The sequence below is a fragment of the Sapajus apella genome, unplaced genomic scaffold (assembly GCF_009761245.1).
Source record: "Sapajus apella isolate SASKATOON/1434 unplaced genomic scaffold, GSC_monkey_1.0 scaffold26, whole genome shotgun sequence".
In the NCBI taxonomy this organism is placed as follows: domain Eukaryota; kingdom Metazoa; phylum Chordata; class Mammalia; order Primates; family Cebidae; genus Sapajus; species Sapajus apella.
Genome location: NW_022436966.1, coordinates 11,301,819 through 11,324,044, shown reverse-complemented (window position 1 = coordinate 11,324,044; position 22,226 = coordinate 11,301,819). Strand labels below are relative to the sequence as shown.

The following is a 22,226-nucleotide window of genomic DNA, read 5'->3' as shown; positions in this document are numbered from 1 at the left end:
TGCAGTAGCATGATCTCGGCTTACTGCAACCTCTGCTTCCCAGGCTTAAGTGATTCTCTCACTTCAGAGTAGCTGAGGTGAGATCTCCTGAGTAGCTGGGACTGCACATACATGCTACCATGCTCAGCTAATATTTGTATTTTTTATACAGACAGGGTCTCACTTTGTTGCTCTTGTACTCCTAAGCTCAAGGGATCCACTCGCCTCAGCCTCCCAAAGTGCCCAGCCCGTCAGTATACTTTTTGATGAAGCTTGTTATAGGATAGTAATATGGGTTAGCAAGATTCACTGCATCTCTTAGGCTGGGCACAGTGGCTTACATTTGCAGTCCCAACACTTTGGAAGACCAACATAGAGGATCACTTGAAGCCAGGAGCTCACAATGAGTCTGGGCAACATAGCAAGATCCCATCTCTACAAAAAGTTTAAAAGAGAGCAACAGCCCAGACATGGTGGCTCATGCCTGTAATCCCAGCACTTTGGGAGGCCAAGGCAGGTGGATCACCTGAGGTCAGGACTTTGAGACCAGCCTGACCAACATGATGAAACCCCATCTGTACTAAAAATGCAAAAATTATCTGGGTGTGGTGGCAGGCGCCTGTAATCCCAGCTACTTGGGAGGCTGAGGCAGGAGAATAACTTGACCCCAGGAGGTGGAGGCTGCAGTGAGCCAAGATCGCACCACTGCACTCTAGCCTGGGCAGCTGAGGTAGACTCCGCCTCAAAATAAAACAACAACAATGAACACATTCCTCACTTTATTCCATTCTTACGTTCTTCCTGCCAGCTGGTCGGTCAGTCATTTAGAAGTGCCTGCTATATGCCAGGTACAATTCGAGGTGCTAGAGATAAAACTATAAACAAAACACAATATGTCTTCTAGGTTCAAGAAACAGCAATGTAAAGAAAGCATATGTATATAACAATAGTAGATTGAGTTGTAAAGAACGCTAAGAAAACAGAAGAATCTCTTGTATGATTATCAGAATCTAGGCTAAATTGCTTGCTTTGGGTTTTAATTTCTTTTGAAATCCTTGCTTGTCTGTCACCTTCCTTGCTGATACTAATTTTGTATAGGGTTATTTTGGGTTTCAGATTATTTAGTGATATAATAGTGAGTAAATAGCATTTATTAAACTTAAGTTTGATGTATTGAAATGTGTTATTAATGCTAAATAATATGTAAGTTCTTAGAAAATCATATGAACATCAGATCTCTGAAACTTTAATTTTTGAGAGGAAGGGGAGGAATTGCCACTTTTAAATGACCAGATGGGGTTGGGCACAGTGGCTCATGCCTGTAATCTCAGCACTTTGGGAGGCTGAGGCAGGTGGATCACCAGAGGTTAGGAATGCAAGACAAGCCTGGCCAACGTGGCAAAACCCTGTCTCTACTAAAAATACAAAAATTAGCCAGATGTGTTGGTGGGTGCCTGTGATCCCAGCTGCTCGGAAGGTTGAGGCAGGAGAATCGCTTGAACCCGGGAGGCAGAGGTTGCAGTGAGCCGAGATCTCGCCACTGCACTTCAGCCCAGCGACAAGAGCAAAATTCCATCTCAAACAAATGACAAGATCACTCAAGAACTCATTTACTGTCTCAAAGCCAGCACCAAGCCTCCAGCACTGGGGACTACAATTCAACTTGAGATTTGGGCAGGGGTAAATATCCAAACTATGTCAGGGATTATATTTTAAAGACCTATGAAATCCTTTAGAAATGAACTTTTTTTCTTTTGAGACAGGAGCTGGCTCTGTTACCCAGGCTGGAGTGCTGTGGTGTGAGCACAGCTCATGTCCAGCAAGTGATGCTTTTACCTTGGACTCTCAATATGCTGATACTACAGGTGTGAGCCACTATGCCTGACACGAAATGAACAGTTTTCACTTGGGTAAAACTAAGTGTTTATATATGGCACTTTACTTGGACCGAGGGGCACATATACATCATGTTGAGTCAAATAATCAATTTTTTTCTATCAGTACCATTTAATCTTATATGTGTTTGCTAATGTTAAATGGCCGTCACTTCTAACATCCTTGGTTTTTAACATTCTCTATGTTCTACTCAGGGTAGCCTTTTGCTGTTTCTGAGCTATAGCAAAAAAATATGTATCTTTGCCTGCCCTACCCTGTCAGCTGACCTAAAGGACACTACTTTCCCTATGCCCTTGTTGTGTGAATAGTAGTGTAGCAGGAGCGGCTGTGGGAAAGGATCTCTGGGACACCGAATACAGGAGGAAGGAATTTATTTCAGCTGGGAGCAAGGTGGCATAGGTGCCTAACAGCCAAGCTCGTTTAACAAAGGGAGGTGCAGCCTTTATATAGGCTTATACTTTAGATGTTACACATGGAAGAATCTTAGGTTCATAGTTTTAGGACTCACATGTGAAAAGGTTTTGGTTTACAGTTTTAGGACTCACATGTGAAAAGGTTTCTGGTTTGATCTTGTTTTAAGTAAAAATAGTGCCTTCTGGAGAGTTTCCCCAAGGCCTAGCCTGTTGTTTTCAGGAAGGAGATTCAGGAGGCACCAGCTGGCCCACTCTCTCTTTTATTGAGATGCACAGTGGATGACAAGGGGGAGGGAATCCCAAATGCCTGGGCCTCCCTTCTCAGTAGAGCATGCCCCCTTTTCTTTTTTTTTTTTTTTTTTTTTTAAGGCAGAGTGTCGCTCTGTTGCCCAGGCTGGAGTACAGTGGCGCGATCTCAGCTCACTGCAACCTCTGCCTCCTGGGTTCAAACGATTCTCCTGCCTTAGCCTCCTGAGTAGCTGGGATTACAAGTGCACACCACCATGCCCAGCTAATTTGTGTATTTTTGGTAGAAGCGGGGTTTCACCATGTTGGCCAGGCTGGTCTTGAACTCCTGACCTCTGGTGATCTGCCCGCCTCAGCCTCCCAAAGTGCTGGGATTATAGGTGTGAGCCACCATGCCCAGCACATGCCAGCTTTTCAATCCTACCACTGGCCTCAGCTAATTAGATCAGAGGAGACCCTGAATGGGAGTGGGCTATCTACACACTAAACAAGTATTTCATGGTTTGATGTGCTGAGCTTCACGCAGACAGAGATAATAGGTTTGAGATGTAGACTCCTCTCAGGATTTTCAATTTATAGACATAGGGAAGCTGCCAGCTGGTGATGAGCACCCAAACAGAGGTCGCATAGAATTTGAGTTAGGGTAGTAATTATTGGCCATCTGTATACTGCAGAAGTTTTCTGGGAGAAAAGAAAAAGAATTAGTAAGCAGAAGTAAAGACAGTGTGGAAAGTGCACATCCACACACATCCATAGACAGGTGTGTGAGAAACTGTTAATCAAAAAACAAAGGAAGAGTGGAGAAAAACATTAGTCTACATGCTTGCAAGAGTAGCAACAGTTCCTGGTGGGTCCCTAGGCCCTGTGAGGCCCAGGCTTGCCTCCTCACTATCCTGCAGGTCTACCATGCTCTTTCATTCCCAGCTCTGCATTTGCTTATGTTGGTCTCCTTGCTTCTGATCTTTCTCACCACTTAAAGCCTTACTGAATATTACCACCAGGTTAGTGTTCCTTAAAATTTTAAGGATCATGTTATTTACCTAGGCAAAATTCATTAATGATTCCCTCATTGCCGTATAGGAAAGTTCAAGTTATTTAGCAATGTGTATATTGCTTTTCAACTCTATCCTCTAGGATGTTTTCTCTAAAAGAACAAAGTTAATTTAATTTGGTATTTTAGTATTGCAGGTAATGTTGAGGGTCATTAGCTCTATTCTCCTCGCCATTTGTCTCTAGGAATTTTTACTGAAAGTATCAGCTAGCTTGGTAGCCCCAGAATCATTTGTTGCAGAAGGAAGCAAAAGTGGCTCTGAGGTTGAAACATGAGCCGCTGGAGGCATGCAGTCTCCATGTGGTGAATATGAGTGGCAGTGCATTCTGGGGCTGTTGTACCTGGTTGAAGACTTTTATGAGGCCAGCCTTCTCTATGCAGCTTCTTGCCAACTTTCAGACAGCCTGAAGAGAGCTCTGCCTGATGAACTTGACAAAATGCCAAACTGTCCAGTAGCCTTTCCTTTAGGTTTTAAATTCTAAATGTTTTTATTGATTAGAAATAAATAGCCTCTTAGAGATCATTTAATTTTTGCTTTGAAAATCTTGACCACCACATTGCCAACAGAGTTTACTTATAATGTGTTTGCTTAAATGGGCATTCGTTTGGAAATGTTTTTTAGAACTCGAGTTTCATGTGTCAGCATTCAGCTTTATCTTCTATTTTTGAAAAAATGGAAAGAACGGTAACATATAACGCTCTACAATATATGAAATATAGTAATCCCTTCCTCAGAATGGCTCTCCATTTTCTACAGCCTTTTTCCTTTAAAGGTTATAAAAATCTTAACTCTAGAATTCAGTGTCTTTCACATTTTTTCCCACCTATGCTCTATTCCTTCTCAAAAGGAATCCTATCTTTCAGCAGAATGAGTCTGTTTATCCCCCCAGCATGCCGGCCATATTCATATTTCTTTTTTTTTTTTTTTTTTTTTTGAGACGGAGTTTCGCTCTTGTTACCCAGGCTGGAGTGCAATGGTGCGATCTCGGCTGACTGCAACCTCCGTCTCCTGGGTTCAAGCAATTCTTCTGCCTCAGCCACCCGAGTAGCTGGGACTACAAGCGCGTACCACCATGCCCAGCTAATTTTTGTTTTTTTTTTTTTAGTAGAGACAGGGTTTCACCTTGTTGACCAGGATGATCTCGATCTCTTGACCTCATAATCCACCGGTCTTGGCCTCCCAAAGTGCTGGGATTATAGGCGTGAGCCACTGTGCCCAGCCTGCCGTATTTCTACCTCAGTATTTTTGCATACTATGTTTGCCCAGCCTGAACTATCTTCTCTCCCATCTCTAGCTTACAAGGCCTTGCTTAATATTTACTTCCCCATATCAGAATGATAAAGTATACATTGGCAACAGTAAATACTTTTTAAATACATAACTCATTCTTTCACAGCCAGAGAATTCTGGACTATAATTTTTGTAGGAGAGAAGAAAACTTTACCCTCTACCCTCCAGTTTCAGTGTCTGGGGCCCTGCCAATTAAACTGACAGAAGACAGATTAACAGGAGAAACGGTTTATTACATGTACATATGGAGGACTTCATAGAAAAAAAAGTGAAGATCTAAAGTGGTTAGGCCTGAAATCTTATGTACCATTTTTAACAAAAAGTGGTGAATTGTGAAGATGTACAAGACAAAAAGGGGTTTGAGCTTTCCAGGTTTGGTAAATTGTGGGAAGGTAAATATAGGGGTTGTTTTAGGAAGGTTTGTTATGCAGATTTCTCTCTTGCTATCTATGAACTAATAATAATAAGACTCTAGAGTCATCTCAGGTGATTAAGAGTTATTGTATGCTTCCTGTATAAAAGGTGGGGACACTCCCACAAAGGAGATTTATGTTCTGCTTTGAGGCAAAGCATTTCTCCTGTTTGACAGTTGCCTTCAGTTCAAAAAAATCATTCTGCAAAGGTGGCATATTTTGGGGTGGTATGCTGTGATATCCTTCCATTTGTAGTAGACCTAGATAACTATAAGCAAAATAAAATTGGGTGCGTGTCACAAAATGCGGTTTCTGTAATCTTTTGAAATAACAAAGATCTGGCAACACTGGGCCCACTTTTCTACAAATAATAGGCTAGAGCTGAGAAGTTATTATTCCTTTAGATGATACTGTGCTCACCACTGCAGTCCCACCACTCCTCACTCTCCCCATACTGCCCCAGCCAGCTTTGACTCTACTTGGCCTATCTGCTCCACAGGCAATTGAATTTAAGATAGAAATACCCAAAAGGGCAGTATTCCAAGAAGAACAGAGATTGTCAAGGTGCTTAATAATGACTTAATAGCTAAGAGAAGTGACCTCATACTTATTTCCTGTCTCTTAATTGAAAGTAATTAGCATACCAAGAAATGAAAAACCTTTCAGAAAGTAATTTTCTGATCTGGCTTTGTGAGGTTGAGGGTAAATCACTAAAAAGCACTCTTTAAGCCCTGATATCACTTTTTGGGATCCATTTCCTCCAAAGCTCCTGGGGACAGTAGAATGGAAGCAAAGGTTTTAAAACAGCTAATATACAGGAGCAAGAACTCATTTTGGTCTTAAATGTCACTACGCTTGTCTCTTTTCATTTGAGTCTTCTTATAAACTTTTTTTTAACCCTTAACCATTTATTGGTGTTTATTTATTTTTAATAAACATTTTGATTAGGCAGTTATAGTTAGCATTTATCCAATGCTTTAAACATTTTCAGGTGCTTTTATTATATTGGCTTCTTAAAACTTTCTTAAAACCCTATGAAGTGGGATAGAATAGATGAAGAAAGTCAGGCTTCAAAAGTTTTAAGTGAATTACCTAAATTCCCATGAGTATTAGGTGATAGAATTGGAAGTAGATGCAATCACTTCAGCCTTCTGATTTCTAGTCTTGTGCTTTGTAATTTTATACTGTCTAGGCCTTCATGATCTCCCTGTGAATGATGTCATCCTGTTTTTATATGTTATCAAAGGACAGAGGTAACCACACTAGCCCTAACAACTAAACAAGAATGTGAGAATTGAATATTGGAACTGGGTCAGCCTCTGTCTGTAATTTATTCAGTTGTCTTTATCCTCTTGAATAAACTACCTAGGAGATGGCTAACAGTTTTCTCATGACATGGAAAGAATTAATCTACGTGTTGCTGATCTTTATTTATTTATTTTTTTTTGGTAGAGAAGAGGTCTTGCTATGTTGCCTAGGCTGGTCTTGAACTCCTGACCTCAAGTGATCCTCCTGCCTCCCAAAGTGTTGGGATTATAGGTGTGAGCCACCATGTCTAGCCTTATGTAATCTATTTAAATTGCCTTTTTTTTTGGTGAGCAGTGGGAGACAGGGTCTCTGTTGCCCAGACTAAGTGCAGTGGCACAATCACAGCTCACTATGGTCTTAACCTCCTGGGCTCAATCTTCCACCTCAGCCTCTTGAGTAGCTGGGACTACAGGGGCGTACCACCTTGCCTGGCTAATTTTTTTGACTTTTTTTAGGTGTGGGGTCTCACTGTATTGCACAGGCTGGTCGTCTACTCCTAGGCTCAAGCAGTCCTCCTGCCTTAGCCTCTCAAAGTGTTGGGATTACAGGCATGAGCCAGCACACCTGGCCCGAAGGGCAGACACTGTTATCTAAAGCTGAATTCTCATTGCCTACAACTATACCTGGCAGGTACAAGACACTGAATTAGTTTTTTAATGCCTAATTCACTGACTTACAGTTTTGTAATTCTTACATTGACAACTGACTGCCCCAAGTCAAACATTAGTTGTTTTTCTGACACCCATTTTCTCCTTGAGGTCTGACAGAAGTGAAGAGTAATCAGCCCTGTGAGGCAGTGTGGACACTGAGCGTGAGATACATGAAGTTGAGACAATTACGTTTATGTGATAAAAGCCTCTGTGTTAGATGGCAAATAGGTTTATCTTTGTATTCCTTTCTCTCACTCTTATTTGTACTTTAACGTTTTGTAATATAAGGGAGGAAAAATAATTTTCTCCGCCATCATTCATGAGTTCTTATCTGGGACACCCTTCAAAAAATACAAATTAACCAGAGAAAAACAAATGGAAGTTTAATAACATACACCTCCTTTATATATGAGAAATAACCCAGAGAGGTGAGTAAATCTCTAGGGTAGATCTCAAAGGTGTAAACTTCAGGCTCAAATACTGTCATTCTCTGAAACAAAAAAAAGAGTGGGGAAAGGCTCGGCTAAGATGGCCAGGAAAAGCACCATAAAACAAAGGTAAGGTTTGTTAATGCAGATTTAAGTCTGTGTATTCTCCATTGATTGAGTCTCTAGTAATTTAGTCATCTTTCTTTTCCTGGTGCGGAGAGGGACATACCTTTACGAATGGAGATTTCCTTTATAGATGTGCATTTCTCTTACAATTTCTCATAATATAATCCTTATGCTAACCAGGCACATTTTGGGGTGGCATGCCCTGAGCCTTGTAAAGGTGGAAAAAGTATACCTTTCCTCACCCATCATAAGGGTCGCAGCTGACACTCCGATAGCAAGGACAGGTTAACAAGAGAAAAACATAATAAATTTATGTCATCAAAGTTTTATGTGACACGGGAGCCTGCAGAATGAAGATCCCAAGACATAGGGAAAACTGTTTTTATGCTTAAGTTTAATAAAGAATGGACAGTTGTGTAGAAATGTAACTGCACATAGGGTATGTTCTAATGGCAATAAACAGGGAAAAAACCAGCAAGGCCTTTCTGTTCAGATTCTTATTGGCCTCTCTGTGTAGCACTCCTTCCTCCCAGATATGACCCTCTGGAATAAGGGTTTAGAAGGGAGAGAGTGACCTTTCTAGGTTTTATGGCTTGCTTTGAGGGTGAGGGGTTCTAGTTTCTGTGACCCACCCTGAGGAAGAATAACTCTGGTTTCTATGACTTGAAAGGGGAAAGAGGGAAGGGAGACAAGAGGGCAGGAGAGAGTCGGAGACTTGGCTTCTGAGGCTGCTTCTGGGGCCATCCAGTCTCTTTTAGTTCAAAGAGACTGTTAGTCCCTTTTTCTGCCTTGTTACACGTACCCAGTCCCCTCAGCATGTCAAAGTGCCATGCTTTGGGGTATTGTTTTTTGAGCCCCAACAGTCCCATTACTAATCATCAATACTTGCAGGTCCCATTAATTCAGAGCTTTCTAAGAGGTGCCATTTTTCTATTCTTTTCTTTTTGTTTTGAGATGGAGTTTTGCTCTTGTTGCCCAAGCTGTAGTGCAACAGTGCAATCTTGGCTCACTGCAACCTCCGCCTCCCAGGTTCAAGTGATTCTCCTGCCTCAGCCTCCTGAGTAGTTGGGATTACAGGTGTGTGCCACCACTCCTTGCTAATTTTTTTTGTATTTTTAGTAGAAAAGAGGTTTCACCATGTTAGCCAGGCTGGTCTCGAACCCCTGACCTCGTGTGATCTGCCTGCCTCAGCCTCCTGAGATTACACCTCAAGTGCTGAGATTACACCTCAAGTGCTGAGATTACACCTCAAGTGCTGAGATTACAGGCGTGAGCCACTGTGCCCGGCGGTGCCATTTTTTTTTCTTTTTTCTTTTCACTCAGACCCAGACTCTCAACACTCACTAGGTGAACTGCTGTTGACAAAAAATATTGCCATCATTGTGGGAGGTGCCATTTTTTAAGGTCTGGCTGTACCATGAAATGAGAGAGGTTGGGAAGCACTGCCTTATTAAATTGTAGTCATAGTCTGAGATTCAGGATTTCAGTAACAAATCTTCTACATGGTAAGTTCTTTGGTAATGTAGATGAGGAAAATACGCAGATGTGTTTGAACCAGTACATCAACAAGTCTGCTATTTTCAAGAAAAGCAAGCACAGAAATCCAGATTTTAAAAGGTTAAGAAGGGCTTACTGTTTAGTCCTGAGACTTTGCCAGTTTCTTCATGGTCCAACCTGGCCTTTTCCGATTCCAAATATTTGAGTGCAGTGGGTGGTCTTGTTGAATAAAAACCTCTCTTAAGAAGGGAAGAGAGGGCAGTGTGCCTGATCCTTACAGGGAGAAAAAGACTCTTGGAAGAGCACAAAGCTCTCAGGATGTTAAGTAACACCGTAAAAACATGCAGGAAGGGATTTGCGTTTGGGGGCTTGTCATAGCCTGAAGCAGTTGGTGCTGTTCCCTAACGTGAGAGCTTTTTTGTTTCTCCAGAACAATGTCAGGCCCCAGGAGTCTTTCACATGATTGTTATGTCACTATTAAGAGCCAAGTGCCTGTTTTGAAGAAAATAGAGCTGGTAGTTAAAATGTTTAGCAGAACTCCTTATAAAGTGTCAGGGGACTGGGTATGTGTAACAAGGCAGAAAGAGGGACTAACAAACATTTATTGATAGTCTGTTTCATACCTGACACAATGCTGGGTGCTTGTACATCTGCTATCTTATTTAGTCTTTATAACAGTCCTACAAGATAGATATTATTTTTCCATTTTTTAGATTTGGAAGCCAAGACTCAAAAAATTAAATTTGTTTCCCAAGGTCACACAGCTAATAATAGTGGGGGCATATCTAAACCCATATAGTCAGAATCTCAAATCCATTTCCCCCTTAATACTGCTTTGGGTTCTATGGGTAATGATGGAGACAGCCCACTTCCTGACTTTTTTTTTTTTTAATATATATAAAGAGAAAGGGAAACAGTATAAAATAACAGCATTTACATGCAGAGACTCTTTTCTAACACCAGCCTTCAAAATGCTCTAAATATACTGAACTTTTAAGCATTATATTAAGATCTCATGAATGATGCAGTGGAGTGAACTGAGAAGAGATTTTTGTCCTTGAATTAAAGATGTCTACAAAAACATATATGGGCTGGGTGGCCCACACCTTTAGTTCCCCTACTTTAGGAGGCAGAGGTCAGAGGGTTGCATGAGGCCAGGAGTTCAAGACTTGCCTGAGCAACACAGCACAACTCCATCACTAAAAAAAAATAAGAAAAAATTAGCTGGATGTGGTGGTGAGTGCCTGTAGTACTGGCTACTCAGGAGGCTGAGGCAGGAGGATTGCTTGAGTCCAGGAGATTGAGGTTATGGTGAGCTGTGATTGTGCCACCGTACTCCAGTCTGGGCAACAGAGCAAGACACTGTCTAAAAAAAAAAAAGTATATGTAACTTTCTGGAATTTTCCGATAGAGCCATTATGGTTTTGTTTTTGTTTTTGTTTTGAGACAGAGTCTCACTCTGTTGCCTAGACTGGAGTGCAGTGGCACAATCTCAGCTCGCTGCAACTTCTGCCTCCTGGGTTCAAGCGATTCTTCTGCCTCAGCCTCCTGAGTAGCTGGGATAACAGGCACCTACCACCACGCCTGGCTAATTTTTGTATTTTTAGTAGAGACGGGGTTTCACCATGTTGGCCAGGGTGGCCTCAAACTTCTGACCTCAAGTGATCCACCCGCCTCCACCTCCCAAAGTGTGGGATTACAGGCGTGAGCCACCATGCCCTCCTGGCCTAAGCCATTATATTCTAAGGAGTAAATGCTAACATGTCTTCAGGGTACAGTATGTTCATTTTTGTCATCTCATTGATTTAACATCCAGTTGTTTAATAAATATTTCTCAGAGACAGACTCAGACTTAGGGCCTTTGCTCTATAAATGACAGAATTATTGGAAGTTTCATTTTATATTTGTGTTACTGTATTTTTCCTCTTTGTTGATGAAGAGAAATATAAAGGCTTTGCTTTAGAATTTTCTTTTCTCTTTTCAGATGGCAAATGTAAACCCTTATCACAGCCCATTTATGAGTATATAATTTTCCATTAGCTTTGCTGGAGGCCCATCCCCTCAGTTTGAAATGAGGGATTCAGGAATTTTCTTTTATTTTACGTTTTATCCCTAAGTAGCATTTTACTTTCATTTGAAGTTCTATGTGACAGAAGGAAAAACAGAAAAATAATAGAATATTTGAATAATAACACAGAAAACCCCAAATTATATTTGATCTCAAATCTCGAGGTGGGTTTGTACTTCTGTACTTTGAAGAATTGATGCAGCTGCTGTAATTATTGTTTTGTTCTAATCTCTTACACAGAGAATTGACTGACCGTAAGTAGAATAATTTTATTGGTATTTTCTCAGAGGTGGGGAGGACGAGATTATTATACTGAAACAATAGATTGGAAATGTTCTGTATACCACCTCTCTTGCCTTTATCAAGAGGGTAAGGGAATTATGGAAATGAAATATGAATGGCATCTTAACTGTGGACTTCCTGATTTTTTGGTGTTATTTTTTAATATTAAAGTTACCTCCCAAGGCCGGGAGTGGTAGCTCACGCCTGTAATCCCAGCACTTTGGGAGGCTGAGGCAGGTGGATCACCTGAGGTCGGGAGTTGGAGAGCAGCCTGACCAACATAGTGAAACCCTGCCTCTTAAAAAAAAAAAAAAAATTACCTCCCAATTTGTTTATAAGAAAATTGCTCGATTTGAGTACTCTCCTCTTCTTTCTTAGGATTGCCAGTCATGGGTAGACAGGAAAGACAGAGTTTGCCCCTGAGCTCTGGACCCTGCTTTTAGCCTGTGCTCATTAGCGGTCTCCTAAGCTGTCTCCCGTTCTCGGCTGCTCTATGCTGGAGTCTTGTTTGTGTTTGGTGCCCTGTCATACTCTCCCACTCTGCTGCACTGGCCAGTGTCACACCCAGAGCTCAGAGGGAAGGAACATACTCGACTGTGGTGCCTCTGGTATTCTTCCACTAGCTGATGGGTGTGTACAGGGAGCAGTAGGATATCAGGAGGCAGCCATTAGGAGCACTCAGGACGCAGGATACTGCTGCAGATTTCAGGCTGGCAGCGAGGTTCCTTGGTCAGATTAGATTGCTAGAGGTGCAGTGTGTTAGTGTCAGAGTGAAGGACTTATTTTTCCCTTTGGGAAAGTAAATAGAGATAGTGCTTAACTGGCCAATATAATTGATTTTATATATTTATTATATATATATAAAATAAATATATTTTATATTTTATTTTATATTTTATATTTACATTTATTAAATATATATATATTTTATTGCACTTTAGGTTCTGGGGTACATGTGTAGAACATGCAGGATTGTTACATAGGTACCTACATGGCAATATGGTTTGCTGCCTCCATTGCCCTGTCACCTATATCTGGCATTTCTCCCCTTGTTGTCCCTCCCCAACCTCCCTACCCCCCACTGTCCCTCTCCTACACACCCCCAACAGACCCCAGCGTGTGATGCTCCCCTCCCTGTGTCCATGTGTTTTCATTGTTCAGCACCCGCCTATGAGTGAGAACATTCAGTGTTTGATTTTCTGTTGTGTCAGTTTGCTGAGAATGATGGTTTCCAGATTCATCCATGTCTCTACAAAGGACACTAACTCATCGTTTTTTATGGCTGCATAGTATTTCATGCTGTATATGTGCCACATTTTCCTTGTCCAGTTTATCATTGATGGGCATTTGGGTTGGTTCTAGGCCTTTGCTGTTTTAAACAGTGCCCCAATGAACATACGTGTGCATGTGTCTTTATAAAGAACGATTTATAATCCTTTGGATATATACCCAGTAATGGGATTCCTGGGTCAAATGGAATTTCTATTTCTAGGTCCTTGAGGAATCGCCACACTGTCTTCCATGATGGTTGAACTGATTTACACTCCCACCAACAGTGCAAAGTGTTCCTATTTCTCCACTTTTTTAATGATTTGTCCAGATTTTTTAATGATTGCCATTCTAAGTGGCGTGAGATGGTATCTCAGTGTGGTTTTGATTTGCATTTCTCTAATGACCAGTGATGATGAGCATTTTTTTATACGTTTGTTGGCCTCATAAATGTCTTCTTTTGAAAAGTGTCTTTTCATATCCTTCGCCCACTTTTGAATGGATTTGTTTGTTTGTTTGTTTGTTTGTTTGTTTGTAAATCTGTTTTAGTTCTTTGTAGATTCTGGTTATTAGCCGTTTGTCAGATGGGTAGATTGCAAAAATTTTTTCCCATTCTGTTGGTTGCCAGTTCACTCTAATGATTGTTTATTTTGCTGTGCAGAAGCTCTGGAGTTTAATTAGATCCCATTGGTGCTCTACACATTCAGAGAAACTTCTCTGGTAACAAACTATAGAAATGATCCCTGAAAGTATAGTCTTCAATATGATTTTAATATTGCTGAGTATGAGATACTGTGGTAAAATCAGAGGTGTAAGACATAGTTTTACCACCAAAAAAACTGTAAAGTTGCTTTAAATGCATTATCATCAAATTCTTACAACCTTATTTGTTAAATTGGTTAAAACCACTAGTTTGCAGATTAGCCAACCACACAGCTAGAAAGTGGAGTCTTTATTTAGATTTCCGTTTAGGTCTGTATGACTTCAAAGCCCATGTTCACTAATCACTGCAGAGAGGAACTAGTAAATAGATAGGCACACACACAGTGTGCAATATTTCTCACATTTGTAAGATTATTAAATTTTCGACTAATTCAGAGGAGGGAGAGTCCTGTTTGGCTGGAGTATCAGGAAAATCCTCGTTAAGAAAATGGAACTTGGCTGGGTGTGGTAGCTCATGCCTGTAATCCCAGCACTTTGAGAGGCCTAGGCGAATGGATTGTCTGAGGTCAGGAGTTCAAGACGAGCCTGACCAACATGGAGAAACCCCGTCTCTACTAAAAATACGAAATTAGCCGGGCGTGGTGGCATGCGCCTGTAATCCCAGCTACTCAGGAGGCGGAGGCAGGAGAATCACTTGAGCCCAGGAGGTGGAAGTTGTGGTGAGCTGAGATCATGCCATTATACTCAAGACTGGGCAACAAGAGCGAAAGTCCGTCTCAAAATAAAAAAAGGAAGAAAAGAAAATGGAACTTAATCTAGGCCTTGAAAGATATGTGAGATTCAGAAGTAGTGAGGATTTCAATGTGGGAATAATAGTGTGAGTAAAAGATAAAAGAGTTATGACATCCAAATGCAATGTGTGATTATGGATTTGATTCTAGAAAAATATCTACTTAGGGTATTACTGGGGGCATTTGATAAAATTTGAATATAGACTGAATTAGATATTATTATTTATCAATTTTACATAACTGTGGCTATGTAGTGTAGGAAATATACGTGCTAATTAGAGATAAAGGGACATGACATCATGTACTTAAGTGGTTGTGTGTGAGAGAGTGATTTACAAAGCAAATATAGTAAAATAAACAATTGAACAACTGGCGAATCTGGGTAGAATATAGGAGAGTCATATTTTGGTGAGGGAGGGTTTTTTTCTTTTTTTGGAGACAGGGTCTTGGTATCACAGGCAGGACTGCATGATCTTGGCTCACTGCAACTTCTGCCTCCTGGGCTCAGTTGATTCTCACACTTCAGCCTCCTGTAGCTGAGACTACAGGCATGGGCCACCATGATCAGCTAATCTTTGTATTTTTTTGTAGACATGGGGTTTGCTGTGTTGCCCAGGCTGGTTTTGAACTCCTGGGCTCAAGCAGTCCACCTGCCTTGGCCTTCCACAGCGCTGGGATTACAGGCATGAGCCACTGCACCTGGTCCTGTTATATTTTTTATGTGCTTCAAATTATGTAACAACTGTATTTCAGATGTTTTACATTTTATAAATGTGGCTAAAATTCTTCAGAAACCATCAAAACCCAACTAAGGCATCTCAGCCAGGACCATATTCTGTTCTTGCCTCCTCCATTGGTAAAGAAGTTGCCAAACCAAGTTGATGAGATAAACAGAGACTATAATTTTACAGAGAAAGTATGTAAGTTGTATTGTTAAGATGTTTTTCTTGGTCGGGCACAGTAGTCCATGCCTGTAATCCCAGCACTTTGGTAGGCTGAGACGGGTGGATCACCTGAGGTCAGGAGTTTGAGACTAGCCTGGCCAACATAGTGAAATGCCATCTTCACTAAAACTATATAAATTAGCCGGGTATGGTGGCATGCACCTGTAGTTCCAGGTACTCGGGAGGCTAAGGCAGGAGAATCGCTTAAATCTGGGAGGGGGAGGTTGCAGTAAGCCAAGATAGTGCCACTGCACTCCAGCCTGGGCAACAGAGTGAGACTGTCTGGGGGAAAAAAAAAAAAAGGTCGGGCACGGTGGCTCATCCCTGAAATCCCAACACTTTGGGAGGCCGAGGTGGGTGGATCACCTGAGGTCAGGAGTTTGAGACCAGCATGGCCAGCATGGCGAAACCCCTTTTCTACTAAAAATACAAAAAAATTGGCCGGGCGAGGTGGCTCAAGCCTGTAATCCCAGCACTTTGGGAGGCCGAGGCGGGTGGATCACAAGGTAAAGAGATCGAGACCATCCTGGTCAACATGGTGAAACCCCGTCTCTACTAAAAATACAAAAAATTAGCTGGGCATGGTGGCACGTGCCTGTAATCCTAGCTACTCAGGAGGTTGAGGCAGGAGAATTGCCTGAGCCCAGGAGGCGGAGGTTGCGGTGAGCCGAGATCGCGCCATTGCACTCCAGCCTGGGTAACAAGAGCGAAACTCCGTCTCAAAAAAAAAATAAAAAAAATACAAAAAAAATACAAAAAAATTTATCCTGGTGTGGTGGCAGGCACCTATAATCCCAGCTACTGGGAAGGCTGAGGCAGGAGAATTGCTTGAACCCAGGAGGCATAGGTTGTAGTGAGCCGAGATCGTGCCACTTATCTCCAGCCTGAGCAAGAATGAAACTCCACCTCAAAAAAAAAAAAAAATTTTTTTTTTTAAATATCTTCATTGGTGATATACATACCTCACTTTTCCTCAGAGTAGTTAGTTGTTTTGGCTAACATTTTGTCCATTTCTTTTGACTCCTCTGACATAGTCTTGGGTAGTGTGGTAAATATTTTCTTTCTCATGAAAAGACAGACTACAGAGTAGAGTAGAATTATTTACTTTTACTAATTATGTTTGTTTATTTTTATTTATAACAGTGTATGTGCTGCTTGCACCCTCTTTACGCTTTAAGTAGTTGTCAGTCAAGCCTTGATTATGTGTGAGTGAACCATGCTGTCTGGGGCATAAGCAAGGGCCCTCTTTGCTTTCATTCCACCTACTCCTATTTACCTTGACTTGACCAGGGAATAGTTGTGGGCCAAATGCGAAGGATGTTAAAGGCTTAAACTCAGAATTTGGCATTTTTATCTTTTTGCATTCCAAAAGTACCTGTAAATGCTGATGTGATTTTTTTTTTCAAGATGAATAATTTGGTGTTATTGGATCAGGCAACAAGGGAGAATTGGGAATTCTTCCTGATTATAGGTGGAAAGAACCCTAGATTTCAGCAGGTATTTTGATTCTACAGATTCTGATTTGAGTGATGGGAGAAGGAATCTCATTCAAGGAGCTCCATACATTAGTCCATAGAACGACAAAGATGAACCTTGCCTCCAGTTCTGCTGCTGATGGTAATAAATAGCTATATACTGGATCCTCCCTGCCTCCGCGCCCCCCTACCACATACCTAGAGAAAGAGAGAAGGGTCTGGGTGCAGTGGCTCATGCCTGTAATCCCAGCACTTTGGGAGGCCGAGGCGGGTGGATCACAATGTCAAGAGTTTGAGACCAGCCTGACCAACATGGTGAAACCACATCTCTACTAAAATTACAAAAATTAGCTGGGTGTGGTGGCAGGTGCTTGTAATCACGGCTACTCAGGAGGCTGAGGCAAGAGAAATCACTTGAACCTGGGAGGTGGAGGTTGCAGTGAGCCAAGATTGAGCCACTGCACTCCAGCCTGGGTGACAGAGTAAGACTCCATCTCAAAAAAAAAAAAGGAATAAGAGGCCTCCTTGCCTCATAATAGGAACTGAGTCTCCTTACAACATGCTTCTCTGCCTGGGTCACATGCGCATATTAACTCAGCCAGGCTGTTGCCCCATCACACTACTGCATTCATACTAGAAATCTACCAAAATGAATGTAGTCGTTGCCTGTCCATAAAGTGGTTTTTATAGGCCACTTAAAATTGACTCTGAGTGTTAGACTGGCAATAGCCACCTTTCCTTTAAATCTTTCTTAAAGTTAACTGAATCTTAGAATAACATTCACATGTGGGTACTTAGTGACTATTAATGATGGCATTTATGTTCTATATGAATGTGAGTCAAGATTGTGAAACAGTTAAGTGCTCAAGTTCTGAAGCCAGGTAGACCTGGGTTTAAAATCGGCTCTGCTATTTACTACTTGTGTGGCTTTGAGCAGATTACTCCCTATCTTTCCTCACTTTCCTCATCTGTAAAATGGGATAAAATTATCCTCACCAACATGAAATAACACATGTAGAGCAGTTTGCATAATGCTTGGAATTTTGTATGTGTTGAATAAATGTTAGCCATTGTTAGTTATCATTATCATTATTTTTTGTTATTTTGTATGATTTCTGGCTCCCCTGAATTTGCTAATGTCTTCAGATTTGTCAGACTTTTCCCACAATCTCTCCTACTTCTGTCTTCCATGCTGATTTTTCTTTAGTGGCATTTCATTTTTTAGGCATTTTGGTTTTCCCAAGAGTCCAGAAATGATCCCTGCACTCTGCTCCCCCCCCAACCCCCAACTTTTCTATTCTCTCCACTGCTTTCAAAGAATGAATGATGTCCAAGTAAGAAAGTCTGTTTCTTCCCTAGTTACGACCTGACTACCTACTCTGTCTTTTGTAAAGGATGGAACTTTTAAACCAAGTTTATAGAATTGTGTGCAATTTTAAGTAAATGAGGTCTTACTTTCTTTTCCTCCCTAACTTAGATTAGAAGTATATCAAAGCCCTTAAAATCCATTGCCTTTTCTGATAAAATATTTCTGCCAGAATGTGCTTTGGGTTAGATGGGCAAATTCTGTCATTTTTACAGTTATTCAAAGTGCCTTACCTTCTAGCTCTTCCTGTGTAACAGTTCTGTTCTAAGGATCGAATGAGATCATGCTTGTGAAAGGACTTTCTAAACTTCGAAGCACATTGTTAATGTGAGGGATGATTACTGCATTTGAACAAAGGCCCCAGCAACCCAAGTGATGTCAGAATTCAACTTTAGATAATAAAGCAACCTCCTATCTTCCTGTCTACACACCACCTCCAGAAGTTTGTTTGCATTAAGTTATTTGAGCTAGAGAGATTGGTGACTAACTACATGCAGTGAATACAATCCTTTCTTCTAATCCCTCCTCCCCATATTATTCTCTCAGGATGATGTGCTAGATCCTGAGTTTATCTTCAGGGCTAGACTTTGGGATGTAGCATGGCAGGCAAGGCACTTAATAGGATCTAGTTGTAGGGATTAGGAGAGATTTCTTTTGTGCCATTTTCTAATCCCCTCACAGCTTTTGTCCTGGCAGTCTCTGTAAATTAAATTACATTTCAAAATCAAGTTCAATGAGGGTGAAGCCAGATATTGCTTCTGCCAAACTGGGTTGGCAGACCTGGGCAGTCAGCAGATAGCTTTGGTCTGTGTGTGTTTTTCTTACTTCTGCACTAAATACCAGAAATTGTTATTTGTACAATATGGCAAACCAGGAAATAAGTGTGAGATCATCACCATCAATTACAAATACTTACCAGGTGCTTGATAAACACAGGACCCTGTAAGCACTGGGGAATATTTTGTTGTATCACCCTAATATTCATATGCTGAAACTCCAACTCCCAGTACCTCAGAATATAACTGTACTTGAAGATAACCACTTAAAGAGGTAGTTAAGTTAAAATCAGATGGTAGGGTAGGGGGAGAGAGGCTCAAATCCAAAATGACTGGTGTCCTTATGAGAAAAAAGAAAGACACCAGCTAAACCTGCACACAAAGAAAAGACCATGAGAGAAGATAGCCATCTACAAGCCAAGGAGAGGCCTCAGGAGAAACCACACCTGTGACACCTTGATTTTGGACTTCCCGCCTCCAAATCTGTGAGAAAGAAAATTTCTGTTGCATGAGCCACCCAGTCTGTGGTATTTTGCTATGGCAACCCTAGCAAACTAATACAGAGAATAAGAGGCCACCTTGCCTCATATATAAACAGAGATATAAACAGATAGGAAGAGGTTTTGCAGTGGGAAACCCAATAAAATTAATCCTCACAATCCATAGAACTCCACCCAGCCATAAAACAAAAACAAAATCCAAAACTTTTTATTCCCAAATCATCATTTTCTGAATTCAAAAGTCCTCTTATCCTTGGTCATTTCACATTTGCCCTCCTTACATAGCTTTATTAGATGGCAGAGCAAGTTGGTGATCCCTTTTGTTGGAGAAGATCTGCAATCCCAGAATTGGTTTGATTAGTACCACTTCTGCCTTCCTCCTCTGCCAAGGAGTTTCAAATTCATTGCTGATGCTGTGCTCCTGTTTTTGTATTAGATGTATTATGTTTCCCCATCTTAATCTGTAGATTATCATCCTTAGAAAGCAAGTGCTATTGCATGTTTTGTTCTGCCTGCTAGTGATGTTCAGATGTTCAGACAACTCTGGATGACTTAATTTTTTTAAAAATTATTATCACTGATTTTGTGAAGAGACGAAGACTGAGCAGTTGTGGCTGCGTTGCCGACCTCGAGCAGCAGTCAGCTTTTCCATTTAGAACCCGGGAGTAGGAGACTCAGAATCAAATCTCTTCTCCCTCCTCCCTCCTGTTTTCAGCTTTGCGAGAAACCTTATCATCAAACACAATGACCAGCAATGTTACCAACAAGACAGATCCTTGATCCATGAACTCCCATGTGTTCATTGGGAATCTCAACACTTGGGGTCAAGAAATCTGATGTAGAGGCAATCTTTTCAAAGTATGGCAAAATTGTGGACTGCTCTGTTCATAAGGGCTTTGCCTTTGTTCAGTATGTTAATGAGAGAAATGTCCAGCCTGCTGTAGCGGGAGAGGATGGCAGAATGATTGCTGGCCAGGTTTTAGATATTAACCTGGCTGCAGAGCCAAAAGTGAACCGAGGAAAAGCAGGTGTGAAACGATCTGCAGCAGAGATGTACGGCTCCTCTTTTGATCTGGTCTATGACTTTTAATGGGAGTATTATGATAGGATGTACAGTTACTCAGCACGTGTACCTCCCCCTCTTCCTATCGCTTGAGCTGTAGTGCCCTCGAAACGTCAGCGTGTATCAGGAAACACCTCACAAAGGGGCAAAAGTGGCTTCAATTCTAAGAGTGGACAGCAGAGATCTTCTAAGTCTGGAAAGTTGAAGGAGATGACTTTCAGGCCATTAAGAAGTAGCTGACCCAGATGAAACAAAAAGTGGATTCTCTCCTGGAAAACCTGGAAAAAACTGAAAAGGAACAGAGCAAACAAGCAGTAGAGATGAAGAATTGTAAGTCAGAAAAGGAGAAGAGGAGCAGAGGAGCAGCTCCATGAAGAAAGATGAGACTAATATGAAGATGGAGTCTGAGGGGGGTGCAGATGGCTCTGCTGAGGAGGGGGACCTACTGGATGATGATGATAATGAAGATGGGGGGATGACCAGCTGGAGTTGATCAAGGGTGATGAAAAAGAAGCTTAGGAAGGAGAGGATGACAGAGATCGCGCCAATGGCGAGGATGACTCTTAAGCACATAGTGGGGTTTAGAAATCTTACCCCATTATTTCTTTACCTAGGCACTTGTCTGAGATCAAATTTTTCACCAGATCCTCTCCCCTAGTATCTTCAGCACATGCTCACTGTTCTCCCCATCCTTGTCCTTCCCATGTTCATTAATTCATATTTCCCTGCGCCTTTAGTCCTATTTTTACTTCCTTTGACACTCCTAGTAGTTTTGTTAAGTCTTACCCTGTAATTTTTGCTTTTAATCTTGATACCTCTTTATGACTTAAGAATAAAAAGGATGTATGGTTTTTATCAACTGTCTCCAAAATAATCTCTTGTTATGCAGGGAGTACAGTTCTTTTCATTCATACATATGTTCAGTAGTTGCTTCCCTAACTGCAGAGGCAATCTCATTTAGTTGAGTAGCTCCTGAAAGCAGCTTTGAGTTAGAAGTATGTGTGTTACACCCTAACATTAGTGTGCTGTATGGGGCAATTCAACACAAGTAATGATGTATTTTTGTGAATGAGAGTTGGCATGTCAAATGCATCCTGTAGAAAAATAATTAGTGTCACAGTCTTAAGATTTGTTTTCCGCTGGGCGCGGTGGCTCACGCCTGTAATCCCAGCACTTTGGGAGGCCGAGGCGGGTGGATCACGAGGTCAAGAGATCGAGACCATCCTGGCCAACATGGTGAAACCCCGTCTCTACTAAAAAAAATACAAAAAATTAGCTGGACATGGTGGCGCATGCCCGTAATCCCAGCTACTCAGGAGGCTGAGGCAGGAGAATTGCCTGAACCCAGGAGGCGGAGGTTGCGGTGAGCCGAGATCGCGCCATTGCACTCCAGCCTAGGTAACAAGAGCGAAACTCCGTCTCAAAAAAAAAAAAAAAGATTTGTTTTCTAAAGTTGATACTGTGGGTTATTTTTGTGAACAGCCTGATGTTTGGGACCTTTTTCCCTCAAACAAGTCCTTATTAATACAGGAATTTGGAGGAAAAAAAATATATTATTGTTATTATTCTTTCTTTTTTTTTTTTCTTTCTTCTTTTAAGACAGAGTTTTACTCTGTTGCCCAAACTGGAGTACAGTTACCTGATCACAGCTCACTACAGCCATGACCTCTTAGGCACAAGCAGTCTTCTTGCCTCACTCAGCCTCCTGAAGAGCTGGGATTACAGGTGTGC

At 41.4% G+C, this 22,226-nt stretch overlaps 1 protein-coding gene, 1 non-coding gene and 2 pseudogenes across 5 annotated transcripts in view; 2 read left to right on the top strand and 2 right to left on the bottom strand.

The window, feature by feature from the left end:
* Nucleotides 1-22,226, top strand: part of COMMD1 (copper metabolism domain containing 1) — a 230,016-nt gene that overhangs the window by 191,452 nt on the left and 16,338 nt on the right. The gene's annotated exons all lie outside the window — the stretch shown is intronic.
* LOC116560738 lies at nucleotides 9,117-9,187 on the bottom strand. Its single transcript, XR_004273119.1, has one exon. It is a non-coding gene; the product is annotated as a small nucleolar RNA SNORD56 (small nucleolar RNA).
* LOC116560700 lies at nucleotides 13,583-13,676 on the bottom strand (annotated as a pseudogene).
* On the top strand, nucleotides 17,294-21,538 carry LOC116560566 (annotated as a pseudogene).